The sequence below is a fragment of the Loxodonta africana genome, chromosome 24 (assembly GCF_030014295.1).
Source record: "Loxodonta africana isolate mLoxAfr1 chromosome 24, mLoxAfr1.hap2, whole genome shotgun sequence".
NCBI classification, from domain to species: Eukaryota; Metazoa; Chordata; class Mammalia; order Proboscidea; family Elephantidae; genus Loxodonta; species Loxodonta africana.
In genome coordinates, this window is record NC_087365.1 from 37,707,615 (window position 1) to 37,724,180 (window position 16,566).

Here is a 16,566-nt window from a genome sequence, read left to right on the forward strand (position 1 = left end):
GGCAGCAGGTCTCAGGGAGCCCAACAGCAGCTGCACTGGAATGAAGTCCTCTGTCTAGCTGTTGCCATTGACAAAGACATGGTTGATTTCCATTTGCCCGTTCTCACGTCCACCTCTCTCTCCCCAGCAGTGGCTGCAGAAGGTATTCACAGGGCAGGAGCACAGTGCTTGCTCTTCAAGCGCACCGGGGCCAAGGCTGTTTCCACCTGAAGTTTGCCAATGTTTTCTTTAGGATGTGTATATATACGTTTATGAGTATTGGCCTGTAGTCTACTTTTCTTGTATTGACCTTGTCTAATTGTGGGATTGTGGTTATTATGTGAACTGGTGATGTTCCCTCTTTTTCTATTACCTGGGAGACTTTGTGTTCTTTAAACGCTTTGTAGAACTCACCTTTAAAGCTACCTAGGTACGATGTTTTCTTTGTGGAAAGATGGTTAACTACTGATTTGACTTTTTTTTTTTTAATGTTATAGGATTATTCAGGTTTTCTCTTTTTCTTTAATGCACTTTTGTTAAATATTTTCTAGGAATGTGTTCATTTTACCCAAGTTTAAAATTTGATGGACAAAAAGTCAAGCATATTGTTTCCTTTTTACTCTGCTCTGTCTGTGGATTCGAACCGCGGACCTCAGCTCTTAATTACTGTGCCTTGGCCTGCAAAGTCAAGTCAGAATTTCAGCTCTGCTCCACCAGGAGGCGCTGGAGGACCGCTGCGTTGGTTGCTGTCCCCGGAGATGCCGCTCTAGGCCGCAGCCGGCGTTCACCGAGTTCACCGCGGCATCTCCGCCCACGCCGAGAGGGCGGTGAATTTTCTGAGCGTGCGTCCGCCGCCCGCCGTCGTGCGTGCTCCGCGTAGTCCCGGTGGTCCCGCGCCCTCAGCACCTTTTCTGCCTTCTTCCGACGTCCCGCACCTTCTAGCACCTTCCCTGCCCTGTTCAGACATTCAGCTCCTTCTAGCGCCTTCCCTCACCGTCCCCTTGCCCAGCGGCTATCCTGCGATGTAGGTCAGGGCGCCTCGGGTGAGTGCGCTGCATGGCTTGGGGTCTGCGCCTTCCCCACAGGGGAAACTGAGGCCCCAAGAATCTCGTGGAGGGGAGGGCCTTGCAGAGGTCAGCGCCCAAGCCCAGTTTCGGCTCTTGGTTCAGTGCTCAGACTCCTCCGCCGAGTATGGACCTCTCAAGACTCCCGTTTCCTCGAGAAAGGATTCTCCAGTCGGCTGCGCCATCAGCTGAGCGCTCCTTCTGAGGCGGCCCAGTCTAGGTGTCAGGGCCTCTGTCCTCACAGCCACACTTGGCGGGGGCTTGTTGTTAGGTGCCATTGAGTGGATTCCGACCCATAGCGACTGTATGTATGCCGTGTATAACAGGAGGAAACCTTGCCCCTTCCCTGTGCCATTCCCCATCCTTGCTATGTTTGAGCCCATTTTTGGCTTACACGTTGCCCGCCGAGTCGATTCCAACTCAGTGACCTTGTAGGACAGAGTAGAGCTGCCCCATAGGGTTTCTGCAGAATGGTTTGTGCACTGGAACTTCCAATCTTTTGGTTAGTAGCCAAACTCAAACCAGAGTACCACCAGGGCTTCATTATTGGCTTAATGCTCCATTAATGATGAGAAATGAGGATTCGCAGCTAGTAGTGGGGAGCCCAATTAGAGCCCTGGTCTGAGGGTCACCAATATTATTGTTGTTAGCTGCAGTGGCCCTGACTTACCGTGACTCCATGTACAACGTAAATAAAGGAAGTGCACTATCCCCATGAATGGTTTTAGATTCAACTGTAGCGATCCACAGGGTTTTCTTTTCTGATTTTGGGAAGTAGGTCATCAGGCCTTTCCTCCTAGTCTGTCTTAGTGTGGAAGCTTTGCTAAAGTCTGTTTAGTATCATAGCAACACAGAAGCCTCTACAGACAGGCGGGCTTTGGTTGCAGATGAGGTCCATGGGCCTTGCCGGGAATGGAGTCCAGATCTCCTGCGGGGAAGGTGAAGATTCTGCCACTGAGCTGAGTTTCATGACAGCTTCAGACCTCCACTCCTGGTATTTTCAGCCCCCAAAGCCACTTGTTGGTTGCGTGCAAACTGTTGGGAATTGTATGATGCCCTTACGCCTTTTAGCTCATTTTCACCTAAACCTTACAATAAGTTGTTAAGAGCTGCATTTTACAGATTAGTTAGCTGAATTTTAAATTCAGGATCCTTCCAGGGCCTCACAGGGATAGAGTCTGGATGTCTGTCCCTGTGTTTTGCACTAAAACCCCTTCTTGCTTTTTTTCCTTGCCTAGGGCACTTGGGATTATGCCAGTCTCTTGGAGACAGATGAAAACTCTCCCCTGGATGGCTTTGCTGGTTCTGCACCAGCCAGCGCCCCCTTCTCTCCTACAGGACCTGATCATACTCCTAGACCCATTCCCACCCTCCTGGTGGTGAGGATGTCCCCTGTGCAAGTCCTGCTTCTCAAGGGGCTTGCTGTCAGGCACAGGCAGAGTGGGTGGTAGTGGCCTGGCAAAGCCCTTGTGTGAAAATTAAAGGCAGAAGCCTGTAGATGGGGCCTAGGTTTGGGCTAGAAAGACCCAAGTTCAAATCCTGGCTCAGCCATCATTAGCCACGTAACTTTGGGGAAGTTACTTCATCCTGAGCTTTAGTTTCTGTGAAGTGGTGAAACTGCAGAAGCTCTCTAAGGGCAGAGATCTTGTTTGTGTGTTTCTTTGTTTTTGAATTCGCAGTGCCCGGCACATAGTTGTGTGCCATTGAGTCAGTTCTGACTCATAGTGACCCTTACAGGAGAGGGTAAAACTGCCCCATAGGGTTTCCGAGGCTGTAATCTTTACAGGAGCAGATCACCAGGTCTTTTCTCCCATGGAGCCGCTGGTGGGTTTGAACCTCCCACCATGCTGTTAGCAGCTGAACTCTTAAACATTGTGCCACCAGGGCTTCCTGGCCCATAGTAAGTACACAGTAAGTATTCATGGGGATGAATGAACAATTTAGGCATTCTTGTCAGACGTCGGCCTTCCTGTGGACTCTCTCGATGGGGAGAGCTGGAAACTTTATATGAGCAATGGGAGCCCTCAGGCTCTAGACTCGGCTGGGCTGCTTTGACTGCTTGGGTGGTCAGCAGGTTGCTGACGTGGGTCTCTTCCTGCGTCGCTTTCTACCCATTTTTGCTCCTGCATGTGAACGTGACTCTGGGTGATCCTGATCATTGATAGTTCAGGGAGAGGAATTGCTAAAGTGCGTCTTGTGTTTAGAGGTCCACACCTGTCCCCTGTCCCTTCCAAACCCTGGAACTCTCCCTCATATCCTCCCTCCCTCTACCTTTAGATGCCTCCTGGTGCATCTGGATTGTTGAGTGCTCTGTGTGGCTCAGGCCTGGTTTCTGGAAGGCTATGAGAAAGGCGGAGGAAGCAGGGCTCTGTCTCAGGGAGCTTATGGGCTGGTATGGAGCCCCAGTGTGGGTTATTTCTCTGCAGGAAGTCGTCTCTGCCTCCCCACCTCCCTTTCCTGGTTCCTTGGTCACGCAGGGTCCTTGGGGATGATACAGTCTGCGAAGTGGATTGACGTAAGATGAGGGCATTAGTCGTACCTGGTGAAGTTGTTGGTTTTCTTGTCTCTTGGCTTTTCTCTACGGTGACCTTGGACAGTGCATGAGTGTTGCCTCTCCTTTGGCTCAGTGCCTGGCAGGTGTTCAGCATTCAGCCGCTGTAGAGCAAATGGAAAACAGGAGAGAAGAAAAAGAGCCCAAGTGCTGTTCGGTGGAATGACTGGTCACATTGTGTTGTGTCAGGGAAAGACTACTACTTGTGAGCAGGCCAGCTGGTAGGAGGTGAGGGCACTTCCTTTGTGTTCCCTTCTCCTGGAATTGTTCTTTGCCATTGGCTAGTGTTATCCATCAGAGACCCCTTGGCAGGGCATGGGGCCTGATCCATAAGGGGAAGATTTTCTTGTGGCCGCAGCTTATGGCAGCAGGGACCAGAGTCTTAATGAAATTGGACAAGGCTGGCATAAATAGAGACTGGGCCTTACCTTCTCAGGGCAGACCTGAAGCACTCCTGCCCTGTTGCGCTCCCAGTCCACATCAGCTTCTGCAGTCAGGTGCTGCACGTTCCCAGGCCTCCCCTGGATTCCGCATCCTGCTCGTGATGCAGCTTCTAGAGCTTCTACAATTTAATCAGAGTTTGTATGAAAGATGATACCAAAAAGCCATCTCTGCACCCCCTCTGGAGTTAACATCTTCCCTTGTTCGTGAGAAAGTATTGTGACTTGTGGGTTAATAACAACAGTCTGCGTTTGTGAGGCATTTATTACTGGGCAGTTCTTTACTGTGCCAGATCCTGTCATAGGTTTACCAGGATGTGTTGTGACCAGGTGACACCTAGCTTGCTCATCCAGGGATTCTTGTTTATTGCAGAGGAGGCAGCTGGGTGTAGGGAGGCCCATGAGAGGTGTCTCCATCCTGTCAGGAAGTGGCCGGACCAGGGTGCCCCCAAGGTGAGGTCTGTTCTCTGGGGCGTTGAGTCTACAAGGGTGCGTGTGGGTTCCTGGGAGTGATGGAGCCTGGGAAGCAGAGAGAAGAGATAGAGAGGGCAGCTTCGTCTTGGCCCCCGGTTTTCCCTGCTTGGGGCCTTTGAGAATGCATTTGGTTCTATGTGTGTCTGCTTGGTTCTGAACGCCCTCGGGGAACCTTTCTTCAAACGATTATATTGGCAGCAGAATGACTGAATTGAAAGTAGACAAAATTTTAGGAGTCTCAGTCACTCTTCTGTGCCTCTTAGCTTTAGGACCATCTCTAGTCCTCTTTTTCATCATCTAGAAATCAGGAATACCATGAGGTGATTTTTCTTAGGATCACATACCCCTGTCTTCTGCAACCTAAGAACTGTTTTCTTTCAGAGGTATCTTCCTTTGTCTCTCCTGGCTGGCATATGTTGACAGGGTTTTGTAGAATTAGAAGTCACTGCTGAGTCCTGTGCTTGGTTGGGCCGATGGCTCCAGGTCTCTGCCTTTGGCCTCCCTTTTCGGTCTCTTTTTTGTTTTGGTAGAAAATATTTACTGTATATATATATAAAAGACAAAAGATCAATATCTACGATATACAGTGAACAAACTGATAAAAAGACAATTCAAAGCATAGATTAGTGATATGAATAAGCAATTAAAAAAAAAAAAAACTTGTAGAGCCAAAGAACAAATGAACTAAAAGCTCAACCTCATTTGCCCATCAGTTTGGAAAATATGCAAAAGATTTTTTTTTTTAGGTATAGGAGAGTGGTTGTGTACCTTCATCCTCTACTGGGGAGAGTGTAAATTGATACGACCACCTTGAAGGGCATTTTGACAGTAGTTACTTAAATTTTAAATGTATATGTCTTCAGCTCAGGTAGTTCACTGTATCATCGTTTGTAAAAGCAGAAACGTGGAAGCTAGCTAAATATTCTTCATTAATGAAGTTAGTTTAAAAATGTATATACCAAAAAAATCCCCAACTCGTTGCCGTTTAGTCAGTTCCGACTCATGGCGACCCCATGTGCCGCAGAGCAGAACTGGTCTGTAGAGTTTTCTTGGCTGTAATCTTTATAGAAGCAGATTTGCCCGGCCTCTCCTCTGCAGTGCTGGTGGATGAGTTCGAACCACCAACCGTAAGGTTAATAGTTGAGTGCAAACCATTCGCACCACCCAGGGACCTCAAAAATGTACGTACGTGGCATCTAATAAAAAGAATGGCAATAGGTGAAGCTGTAGATGCAGCTATGGAAACACTTCCACAGCTTATCACTAAACGAGAAATGCAAATTCTAGAACTGTACAGGTAGTAGAACGCTAATTATGTAAAAAGGAAGGTAAAAACTCATATTTGGAGTCCCTGGGTGGCACAAACGGTCAGTGTCCTCAGCTGCTCCATGCCTTGGAAGAAAGGCCTGGCAATCCTTGGTCCCTTTCTGCTCCTGCATTCGTAAGTGGTCACAGACTGCCCGTGTTCTGGTCATTGGTAGTGCAGGCACAGGAAATGTGGAAAGGTTGCCCCACATTTGAAAGGTCCACATCCTCCCCTTCCAGTTCCGGGAGCCCTCCCACACCTGTTCCACATACCTTGGACCTCCAGGACATTGGGGGCTGTCACGTGTGCCTTAGTGTCATTGTTGGGCCTTTCACTTCTTGCTCCCCTACTCTCAGGAGCCAGGTTATGTGTGTTAAGTTCCCCTCAATGCCCAGTAGAGTATTAAATACTGAGATGGAAGCCTGGTAGTCATCTTAAACACGGGTCCTGCCTCAAAGAAATAGTAGTTCATTTCAGGAAACAAGCTGAATAATAAGGAAGAAGACAATTAGTTGCCAGGTGGTGTTCTATATAGTATTTGCCTTAGGATCTGAGGGGAGGTGGCTTCTCAAATGGTGGGTCCGGGGCTCGTTACTGATTTGGATAGGCTGAGGCAACAGGAGGGCATCCTAGGGAAGAGAACAACATGCTAAAGCCTGGAGGCAGGGATGTGTCTGTGTGTTTGTGTATGTAGAGAACAGGAATGGAACGGGCAGAGCCCCATTGTCCTATCCCTTTATCTAACCTAGGAATTGGTCAACTACAGCTCAGTTGCCTATTTTTTTTTTTTTTAAATTTTTATTAAGCTTCAAGTGAACATTTACCATTCCAATCAGTCTGTCAGATGTAGGTTTACATACATCTTACTCCCTTCTCCCACTTGCTCTCCCCCTATTGAGTCAGCCCTTACAGTCTCTCGTTTCGTGCCAATTTTACCTTCTTCCCTCTCTCTCTATCTTCCCATCCCCCCTCCAGTCAAGAGTTGCCAACACACTCTCCTGTGTCCGCCTGATTTAATTAGCTCACTCTTCATCAGTATCTCTCTCCCCCCCACTGACCAGTCCTTTTCATGCCTGATGATTTGTCTTCGGGGATGGTTCCTGTCCTGTGCCATCAGAAGTTCTGGGGAGCATTGTCTCTGGGATTCCTCTAGTCGCAATCATACCATTAGGTGTGGTCTTTTCATGAGAATTTGGGGTCTGCATCCCATTGGTCTCCTGCTCCCTCAGGAGTTGTCTGTTGTGTTCCCTGACAGGGCAGACATCGATTGTGGCCGGGCACCAACTAGTTCTTCTGGTCTCAGGATATTGTAGGTCTCTGGTTCAAGTGGCCCTTTCTGTCTCTTGGGTTCTTAGTTGTCGTGTGACCTTGGTGTTCTTCCTTTGCCTTTGCTCCCGGTGGGTTGAGACCAATTAATGTATTTTAGATGGCTGCTTGTTGGCATTTAGGACCCCAGGTGTCAGTTGCCTATTTTTACAAATAAAGTTTTATTAGAACACGACCATTCAGTCTATGGTTGCTTTCATGTTACAAGGGAAGATTCCAGTAGCTGCCACACAGACCATATGGCCTGCAAAGCCTAAAATATTTACAATCTGACCCTTTACAGAAAAACTTTGCTGACCTCTGGCCTAATCTACAAAGTATTGTTGATGGGGAAAGAAAGGAATACGGACCATCGTTTCAAGGGGCGTGGAGATGAGCTCGTTCTGAAGTGTAGGAGTTCATTCCCAGACTCAACTGTGTGCTTCCCTTGGAAGCGTGGGTTCACTGAACAGACCAGACACCCTTCGCAGCTTTCATGCCTGTGTTTCTGGTCCTCATCTTAGTTGGTTCCCTTTGCGGCCTTGGTCTCCAGGCCGCTTATGGAGGGGCAGGTTAAGCTGACTCTGACACTGACCAGATCAGGAGTAAAGCTGGGAAGGAGACCCAAGTGAAGCCGTCAGTGTATTGAACTGCCAAGGTTGTGGTTCCTGGGTGTCTTCCTGTTGATGAGTATGTGGGCCAGTCATACCGTGGCATGTTTTCCCCTGCAGGAGCATCTGTGACTGTTCCTTGTGTGAGAAGTGTCCTGAGCATGGGTTTTGAAGTCCCAGGTAGGTGGTGTCCTATCCAGTTCTCTAGAGCTTTTTGCAGGTTGTGAGGCCAGAGGCCTTTAGGTGATGTGATGTGGAGAGTGAGAATACAGGTGGCGATGCGTCCCACTGCTCCCAGCTTTGTTCCCTTTGGGGCCCCCACAGGAACAGGTTTTGGCTCTCTCTCCCTGCCTTCGTTGGACTGCTGTGGAAAAGGTTGGTTTGGGCTCTGTGAGGTCTCTGAGGAGGTCCGCTAGCAGGGAATTGTTCATTGTTGTGTAATGGAAGGCAGGTGCTGGACATTACGTCCTTTATTTTTCACTGACTTGTCTTTGGCCTGGAGGAGCCCTGGTGGTGCAGTGGTTAAGTGCTCAGCTACAAATTAAAAGGTTGGCAGTTTGAATTCACCAAAACCCACCAGCCACTCCACAGGAGAAAGATGTGGCAGCCTACTTCCGTAAAGATTTACAGCCTTGGAAAGTCTGTGGGGCAGTTCTGCTCTGTCCTATAGGGTCACTATGAGTTGGCTTCAACTTTATGGCAGTGGTTTTTTGTCTTTGGCCTGCCTCCCCACGTGGGCCATTTCCCAGGCCACAGCTATTGGTTTTCTTCCCTGACTCACGAGTGTCTGCTTTCCTACATTTGAAAGTGACTGTGGACTACCCATGTCCTGGTCATTCATGGTGCACAGAGAGGAATTGCCGAAACCGTTTCCCTGTGTTTGGAGGGTCCATTCCTGTCCCTTCCAGACCTCCCACATGTCTTTCTCCTCACCACCCGTTAGATGCTTTCTGGTTCCTGGTGTGTCTGGGTTATTGAGTGCTCTTTGTGAGGTTTCTGTGAGTCTTTTCTAAGTGATGAGGAAGCATGGCTCCTGCCTTAGGGAGCACAGCGGCTGTTGGTGGAGCCAGGAGAGGGTTCAGCCCTCAACCAGGGCTCCACTTCTGGACGTCTGCCCTGCCACCTTCTCCCTTCTCACATCCTTCTGGCCCTTTCATACCTTGAGGTAAAGACTGATGTGTTTATCTCTCTGACTCCTGTGATCCCCAAAGCTGTGTCTGGCGGGTAGTCAGTAATCAGTAACAAAAGAGGACGAATCAGGAAAGGAAAAGAGAGAGATAGATCCATGATTGTGAGGACAGAGTGTGTCGCATTGTATGGTGTCAGGGGAAACAAAACTACTCGTGAGCAGGCAAGGGTGCCTAGGGGAGAGAAAGTGTCCTCTGTTTTTCTCGCCTTGGGAGTGTTCTCATTCGTTAGAGCCTGCCCTGAGTCTGGCCATGGGAAGGTGCTTGGCATGGGACCAGTCCACCAGGGGAGGATTTTTCTCTGGCCTTTGATTAAGATGGCAGGGATCAGAGCAGTAAAGAGGTGAGTGGAGCAGAATATAACCAAAGGTGTACGAATGCTGCCCTCATCCAGCAGCAGGTAACAGAACTGTGGCCCTCCTGCCCCCAGCATCCCTTCAGGTCCACGCAGTCTCTGCTGGTCTGTCGTGGCGCATGCACAAAGCCTCCAGCCTCTGCATCTTTTTCAGGCCATCATGGAGTAACTACACATTGATCAGAGTTGGGCACTCTGCCACAGACTGTCCACCGCCTCCATCTTTAAACTGTTTTTTTTTTGGTGAGAAAATAGTGTAGACATAATAACAGCTGACATCTGTGATCTGTAAATACTGTGCTTAGTCCTTTCCCAGTGCCTGCCATGCCCTGTTGTGAGCAGGGACAGGTCTGCTGCTCCTTCACAGCTTCTCATTTGTTGTAGATGAGTCCGTGGTGTGCAGGGGCTCCATGGGAGTTGTCATTATGTCGAGAACACTCTAGACCCTGGTATCCTTGAGGTAAGATCTCTGGTTCATTTTCTGGAGCATTGGTTCCTTGCATTTGGTAGTCATATGCATGTACCCTGGGCTTTGTGTGATGTGAGGGAGCTGAGAGATGAGATGAAGGTGGCATCCATGGGTCCCCAGATCTGTCCGCCCCCAATCCCAGGCAACTTACATTACATCTGGCCCCTCACATGCCTTCGGCAGCTGCTGCAGACTCGGGGCCTCGAGGGACCTGCATGGGTAAAGAGAGCTCTGGGGCATCACACCTTCCCTTCCTAATATTGGAGTGTTGGCAGCAACAGCGTCCCTGGGTCTGACTTTCCCCTCTGCCACTGTGTCACGCAGGCAGTGACCTATTCAGAACCTCATTTTCCTCATCTGAGAAACAAAGCTGTGATGGCGATGATTTTTTTTCTTCCATTCTTTAAAAAAAAAATTATTCTGTTGTTGAGAATACACAAAGCAAAACATAAACCAATTCAACCATTTCCACATACACAGTTCAGTGATACTGATTACGTTCTTTGAGTTGTGCAGCCATTCTCATCCTCCTCTTCTCCGGTGTTTCTTCCCTATTAACATAAACTCACTGGCGCCTAAGGTTCCCACCTAGTCTTTCAAGTTGCCGCTGTCACTGTGATCCCATGTGGATAGTTCTTAAAAGAGCATAATGCTCAAGGCAGACTGTTTTACTAGTTCAGCTAAACTGTTGTTTGGTTTTAAGAAGATTTTGGGGGATATTTTTGGTTTAAGTTTTAATGATTATTTCAGGGCAGTAGTTTCAGGGGTTCATCCAGCCCCCTTGGCTTCAGGAAGTCTGGAGTCCCTGTGCACCTTGAATAGCGACTTGCAAGATTTTAAGACCCCAGGCACTACGCAACAAACCAGAAAGTAGAACAGAAGCCCTGAACGAGGTATTAGTCTAGTTAATTGGGATGTCCCATGAAACCATGACCCTAAACCAAGGAGCCAAATCCCATGAGGTGTTTGGTTGTACATAAGCGGTGTCAGCAGCTACTCTTTTTTTTTTTTTTTTGGTCATTTTTGTAAATGTATCACAACTTTTGCCAGTTCAGCTTTTTACAGGTGTACCACTTATTGACAGCAATTACAATAATCTGGTGTGCAAGCCTACCCTTAATCAATGGGATTTTTCCATCACCATTAATTTCCCCTTTCCCTGGCCCTCTGGTTACCCCTGGTAACCCCTAATAAACTTTGGTCTCTATACATTTGCCTTTTTTTGTCCTTTTGTATAAGTGAGGTCACATAGTGTTTGTCCTTCTATGACTGACTGATTTCACTCAGTGTAATATCTTCAAGCTCCATCCGTGTATGGAGATGACTTTTGATGATCTTAGGACTACGTGATTCCTGTGTTCTCTGACCTTAGTATATTTCAGTATTTTTGCCCAGAGTGACTTCTCTTTGACTCCTCTTGGTGTGGAGGTTTTACAGGGCTTTGACAGGAAAGAATGGCAGCTGGTAGGGTCTAGTGGTTGACTATGTTTTTCTTCCTAACCAACCTGTTCCACAGGCCACTGGCATCTGCTTTCCTTCCTGGGTCTCTGCCCTGCTATGTACCTGCATTGAAAAGCGATCACGGGCTGCCTGTGCCCTGGTCATCGATAATGTAGGGAGAGGAATTGTGGAAAGCAGTTTCCCGTGTTTGGAGGGTCCATACCCATCCCTTTCAAATGCTGACGCTTTCACACATTTCTGCTTCTCTCCTGCCAGCTCCTGCCAGCCTTAGGGGCATTGTGGGTTGCTGTCTGAGAGTCAGTGACAGGTGCTTTGTAGCTTAGCCAGAGACCAAGGTATGCCTGTGTCAAGGTTTAGATACTTTGGGGGGTGGCTGATGATTCTAGAGCATTTGTCCTACTTATATGATGCAACGGAAACCCTGGTGGCGTAGTGGTTAAGTGCTACAGCTGCTAACCAAAGGATCGGCAGTTCAAATCCACCAGGCGCTCCTTGGAAGCTCTATGGGGCAGTTCTACTCTGTCCTGTAGGATCACTATGAGTCGGAATTGACTCGACGGCACTGGGTTTGGCTTGGGTATATGATGTGACATCTGCTTAAGGAGCAAAGATAAATTATATGGAACAAATCAGTGCAGTGTGGTGTGGTATGTAGTGCTTGCCGTGAGATTTTCCAAGAGAAGTAGTTTTTTGGAGGTAGTGAACCTGGGTGGGCTTTTAACAAAATGGACTGTCATGGGCAAGGAAAGTATTACAGGAAAGGTATGCAACAGGAGGAGGACTTGGAGGCTCAGGGAGTTCATAGTCTCACTGGAAAGACAGGTGTGCAGGCAAATGATGACAGTGTGGCTTCTGAGAAGGTGGCCCTTCACTCCCGGCAAGGCAAGGTGGCACCTCAGTGTGAGGTGCCCCTGAGAGCGAGCTCTCCAGCTGTTTCTCTACCACTTACTGCATTACTCGGTTGCCCTGAAAAGGGCTGTTCTAGACTTTTAAGACGTTTTTCATTTTCACTCCTCTAGTTGAGACAAGTTTGATGTGAATAAATGGGCCACTCATACCTGAATAAGCGGGACTATTTTCATTGATGTCAGCCTGAAGAAAGAAGAGGTAATGTTCGGACCAGATGCTTTAGTGACCTCCTGCTCTATGGCCTTTTCATCATTAGGGGATGATCCTTGGATCTGGAGATCACTGATGCAAACTCCAACATGGCTGACGCACCGATGTTCTCAGGATGGTGACCTGGGGTCCCCAGGTCCCCTGGAGGGGCTTTCTAATGGTAAGTTAATGTCAAGAGGCTAAGTTGGTCTGTGTTTCTGCAGATGGAAATTCCAAGCCTTTGACTTTCTCCTTTAGATTATTTTGAGTTGATCTTGGGTGCTGAAATAACAATGAGTGAAGAGTGATGTTGCCACGGTGAAGCATCGCAAGACCTTCTTATTCTTACCCTGTCGCCTCAGCACAGCACGGAACACCTTTTCACTCTGCATGAGTGGGGCTTTGGGGACATGGAGTCCAGAATTGGAGATTCTTCAGCTGCCCCTCAATAGCAGTGCCACAGGACCATGGACTGGGAAGTCTAGGCTGGGTCATCCAGTGGCCTGCCTTGTTGTCCCCCTACCTACACCTGGTATAACTTTTTTTGCATGTGTGATAAAATATAAAATTTACCGTTTTAACCTTTTGTGTCTGGCTTATGTCACCCAGCATAATGTTTTCAAGATCTATCCATGTTGTATTAGAATTTTATTCCTTTTTGTGCCTGAATAATATTCCATTTTATGTAGGTACCACATTTTGCTTATCCATTTATCTCTTGAGGACACTTGTGTTGTTTGCATCTTTTGGTTGTTGTGAATAAGGCTGCATAGAACTTGGGTATACAGGTATCTGTTTGAGTCCCTGCTTTTAATTCTTTTGGGTATTTACCTAGGAGTGAAATTGTGGATCATATGGTAATTCTATGTTCAACTTTTTGAGGAACCACCAAACTCTTTTCCACAGCAGCTGAACTATTTTACATTCTTACCAGCAGTGGGTGATGGTTTCAGTGTCTCCCCATCCTCACCAAAGCCAACACATTTTATTTTCCAGGAATAGCCATACTGGTGGGTATGAAGTAGGATCTCATTGTGGTTTTGACTCACGTTTCCATAATGACTAATGATGTTGAGCATCTTTTCGTGTACTTACTGGCCATTTCATATCTTTGGAGAAATGGCAATTCAAATCCTGTGCCCATTTTAATTGAGTTTATTTTTTTCTCGTTGTTGACATCTATGAGTGTTTTATGTACTCTGAATATTAATCCCTTATCAGATAAATGATTTGCAAATATTTTCTCCCATTCTGTGGGTTGTCTTTTCATTCTCTTGATAGTGTCCTTTGATGTACAAAAGTTCTTAATTTTGATGAAATTTAATTCATATATTTTTGTTGTTCATCACCAATGGTTTTGGCATGATACTTAAGAAATCATTGCCTAATCCAAGGTCACAAAGATTTTCACTTACGTTTCCTTCCAAGAGTTTTATAGTTTTAGTTCCTTAAATTGAGGTCTTTGAACTATTTTGAGTTAATTTTTGTGTATGGTGTAAGGTGAGGGTCCAACCTCATTCTTCTGCATATAAAAAAACAAAAGCCAAACCCATTGCTGTTGAGTCAATTTTGACTCATAGCGACCCTATAGGACAGAGTAGAACTTCCTCATAGGGTTCCCAAGAATTGGCTGGTGGACTTAAGCTGCCGACCTTTTGGTTAGCAGCTGAGCTCTCAACCACTGCGCCACCAGGGCTCCCTCTTGCATATAGAGATCCACTTTTCCCAACACCATTTTTTTTAAGACTATGCAAATAGGAATATTATCTTTACTGTAGATAGTGTTTGGCAACTTTGTTTTTTTAAAATATTTCTTGGACATTTTTCTGTGCCAGAAAAGTCTAAGCAAGCAAATTCATTTTAACAGCGGCAGGATATGCTATCCTCTGATGGACCATTACATGCCTAATAGTCCTTTTCTGTGGGGCTTTAGTTCCCCATTGCTGCAGTGAACCCTTGAACACACATCTTATGCCCTGCTGTGAAAGTTCCTGTAGTGTCATTTTTAGGGGGGGTGTTGCAAGGGAACTCTCCCTCTGAGGCCTGCCAAATAAAACTATTGTAATGGCCCGTGTTCAGGCCTGAAAAATCACAAAGGTTTTTAGCCAGGTGCCAGACTTTGTGTTGTGTTTTGATCCCCTTTCTTCATTTTCTATGTATTTTTTATTTTCTTAGCAGTTACATTGGAAATACAGTTAACATCTTAAACTGATAACAACCTGGTTTGAATAATATCACCTTAGTTACAAAAGTATATACATTGTGCCCCTATACATCTCCATCCTTCCCCCTTTATTATTTGCTGTTGTCACAAATTTTATGTTTACACATTGTTTGCTCATTAATACACTTATAATTGTACATATTTGCCTTTTTAAAAATATTAAAAAAAGAGACACTAAAAACCAAAAGTACAATAATACTAGTTTTTATGTTTACCTACGTAGATACCTTTACCAGTATACTTTTTATGGCTTTGAGTTACTGTATATTGTCTTCACTTCAGCCTGAAAGACCCTTTAGCATTTCTTGTAGGTCAGATCTGCTGGTAATGAGCTCCCTCAGCTATAATTTATCTAGGAATGTCTTAATTTCGCCTTCATTCTTGAAGGACAGTTTTGCTGGGTATAGCATTCTTGACAGTTTTTTTTTTTTTTTTTTTTTTTTCTTTCAGGACTTTAAATACGTCACCCTACCGTCTTCTGGCCTCCATGGGTTCTGAAGAGAAATCAGTGCTCAACCTTTTATGTGACAAGTTGTTTCTCTCTTGCTGCTTACAGAATTCTATTTTGTCTTTGGGTTTCAACAATTTGACTGTAATGTGTTTAGTGTAGATCTTTTTGAGTTTTACTGTTCAGAGTTAGTTAAAAACAAAAAAACCCAGTGCCATTGAGTCAATTCCAACTCATAGTGACCCAGAGTTATATATGTTCATGTCTTTCATCAGATTTGAGAAGTTTGCAGCCATTAGCCCATAACTTGTATCTTTTTATTATATTCTCATTTTTTTCATGTATCATTTTTTTAATTTCCTTTAGTTCTTTGTCCATGGTTTCTTTGAACATATTTAAGACAGTTGATTTAATGTCTTTGACTGATAATAATTTCAATGTCTGGGCTTCCTTGGGGATGATTTCTGTCAAATTTTTTTTTCCTGTGAATGGGCCATGCTTTCCTGTTTGCTAGTACGTTTTGTAATTTTCTGTTGAGACCAACGTTTTGGGTATTATGTAGTGGTAACTCTGGAATGCTAATTCTCCCACTCCTCAGGGGTTGCTGATTGTTGCTTCACGAGGGGTGGAGCCGTCTGTTTGTGACGTCTGAAGTTTTCTGTTCCATTATCTCTGTGGTCAACCAGTAATCTAACAAAAATTTTTCCTTAAACATCTGTCACCCAAAAGGGGAAAGAAAGAAAATTTTCTCTTTAAATCCCCTCAACAGACACCACCTGGGAAGCCACTTCAGCTGTGGGTCACTTGAAACAAGGCTTTCTCTCTGTGCTGGCCCCTCAGTGATCAAAAGCAGCGATCAGTAATCAAAACACACAGCCCCTATTTTTGGATGGCAAGGCCCTTATTGCCACCCTGGCACCAGCAAGTCAAACCAGGCATGCCTGCTCCTGTGCCCATGGCTGCCTGCTGTGGGGATGGGCAATAGTAGCCACTATGCAAAAAACAAAAATTCACCAGCCTCTTCAAACTCTTTGGAAGCTGCAAGTATTGGACTAGAGGACAGAGTTCCAAAATAGTTTATTCTGACAGTTTTTGCAAGCTCAATAGTTGTTGGGTGGAGGGACAGATTCCTGGAGCTTCCTACTTTACCGTCTTCCATGATGTCCCCTCCTGGTACACGTTACTATGAACCAAGACTTTCTGTTGAACTTCGGTGTACTATGCATCATTGTCTTTTCACCTACTTCAATAAATCTTGAAACCATGTCCTGCTGCTTGTTATTTTTCTATTTTGTTTTAAATTAATAATCCATGTGCCAGCAATATAGAGAAAGTGGGTCATGGGAATGAGTTCCGCTCATTGAGGCTTTTCATTTAGCACGTTCCTAGGGCTTGACATACAGGATCTAAGATGGGGGTGTAGAGTTTGGACTAGGGGTTGAACAATCCCAAGATTTGCCAGATGGTTCAGTTTAGGAGAGATTTACAGTTGAGTTAGCTGAGGAACATTGGAACCAGGGCTTCGGAAGGAAAGACAATGGCTGGACTTCAGAGACTGAAGCACGGGCTGAAGTCCTTGAGGAAGACGAGTGCC

At 46.1% G+C, this 16,566-nt stretch overlaps 1 long non-coding RNA gene and 3 other non-coding genes across 15 annotated transcripts; all 4 read left to right on the plus strand.

The window, feature by feature from the left end:
• The first annotated feature begins 785 nt into the window (after positions 1-785).
• On the plus strand, positions 786-16,238 carry LOC104846048 (uncharacterized). Of its 12 annotated transcripts, none has more exons than XR_010319271.1 (6): positions 786-1,022; positions 1,931-2,037; positions 2,282-2,954; positions 7,851-9,732; positions 12,368-12,481; positions 14,975-16,238. It is a non-coding gene; the product is annotated as an uncharacterized LOC104846048 (long non-coding RNA). The 12 variants fall into 12 exon arrangements; XR_010319275.1 differs by lacking the exon at positions 786-1,022 and having other exon boundaries at positions 1,356-2,037; positions 7,851-7,910; positions 9,657-9,732; positions 12,222-12,481; XR_010319274.1 differs by lacking the exon at positions 786-1,022 and having other exon boundaries at positions 1,356-2,037; positions 7,851-7,910; positions 9,657-9,732.
• LOC111751150 (small nucleolar RNA SNORA71) lies at positions 5,940-6,072 on the plus strand. The gene has a single exon (XR_002786237.1). It is a non-coding gene; the product is annotated as a small nucleolar RNA SNORA71 (small nucleolar RNA).
• LOC111751151 (small nucleolar RNA SNORA71) lies at positions 8,524-8,648 on the plus strand. The gene has a single exon (XR_002786238.1). It is a non-coding gene; the product is annotated as a small nucleolar RNA SNORA71 (small nucleolar RNA).
• On the plus strand, positions 11,303-11,436 carry LOC111751148 (small nucleolar RNA SNORA71). The gene has a single exon (XR_002786235.1). It is a non-coding gene; the product is annotated as a small nucleolar RNA SNORA71 (small nucleolar RNA).
• Positions 16,239-16,566: the final 328 nt, after the last annotated feature.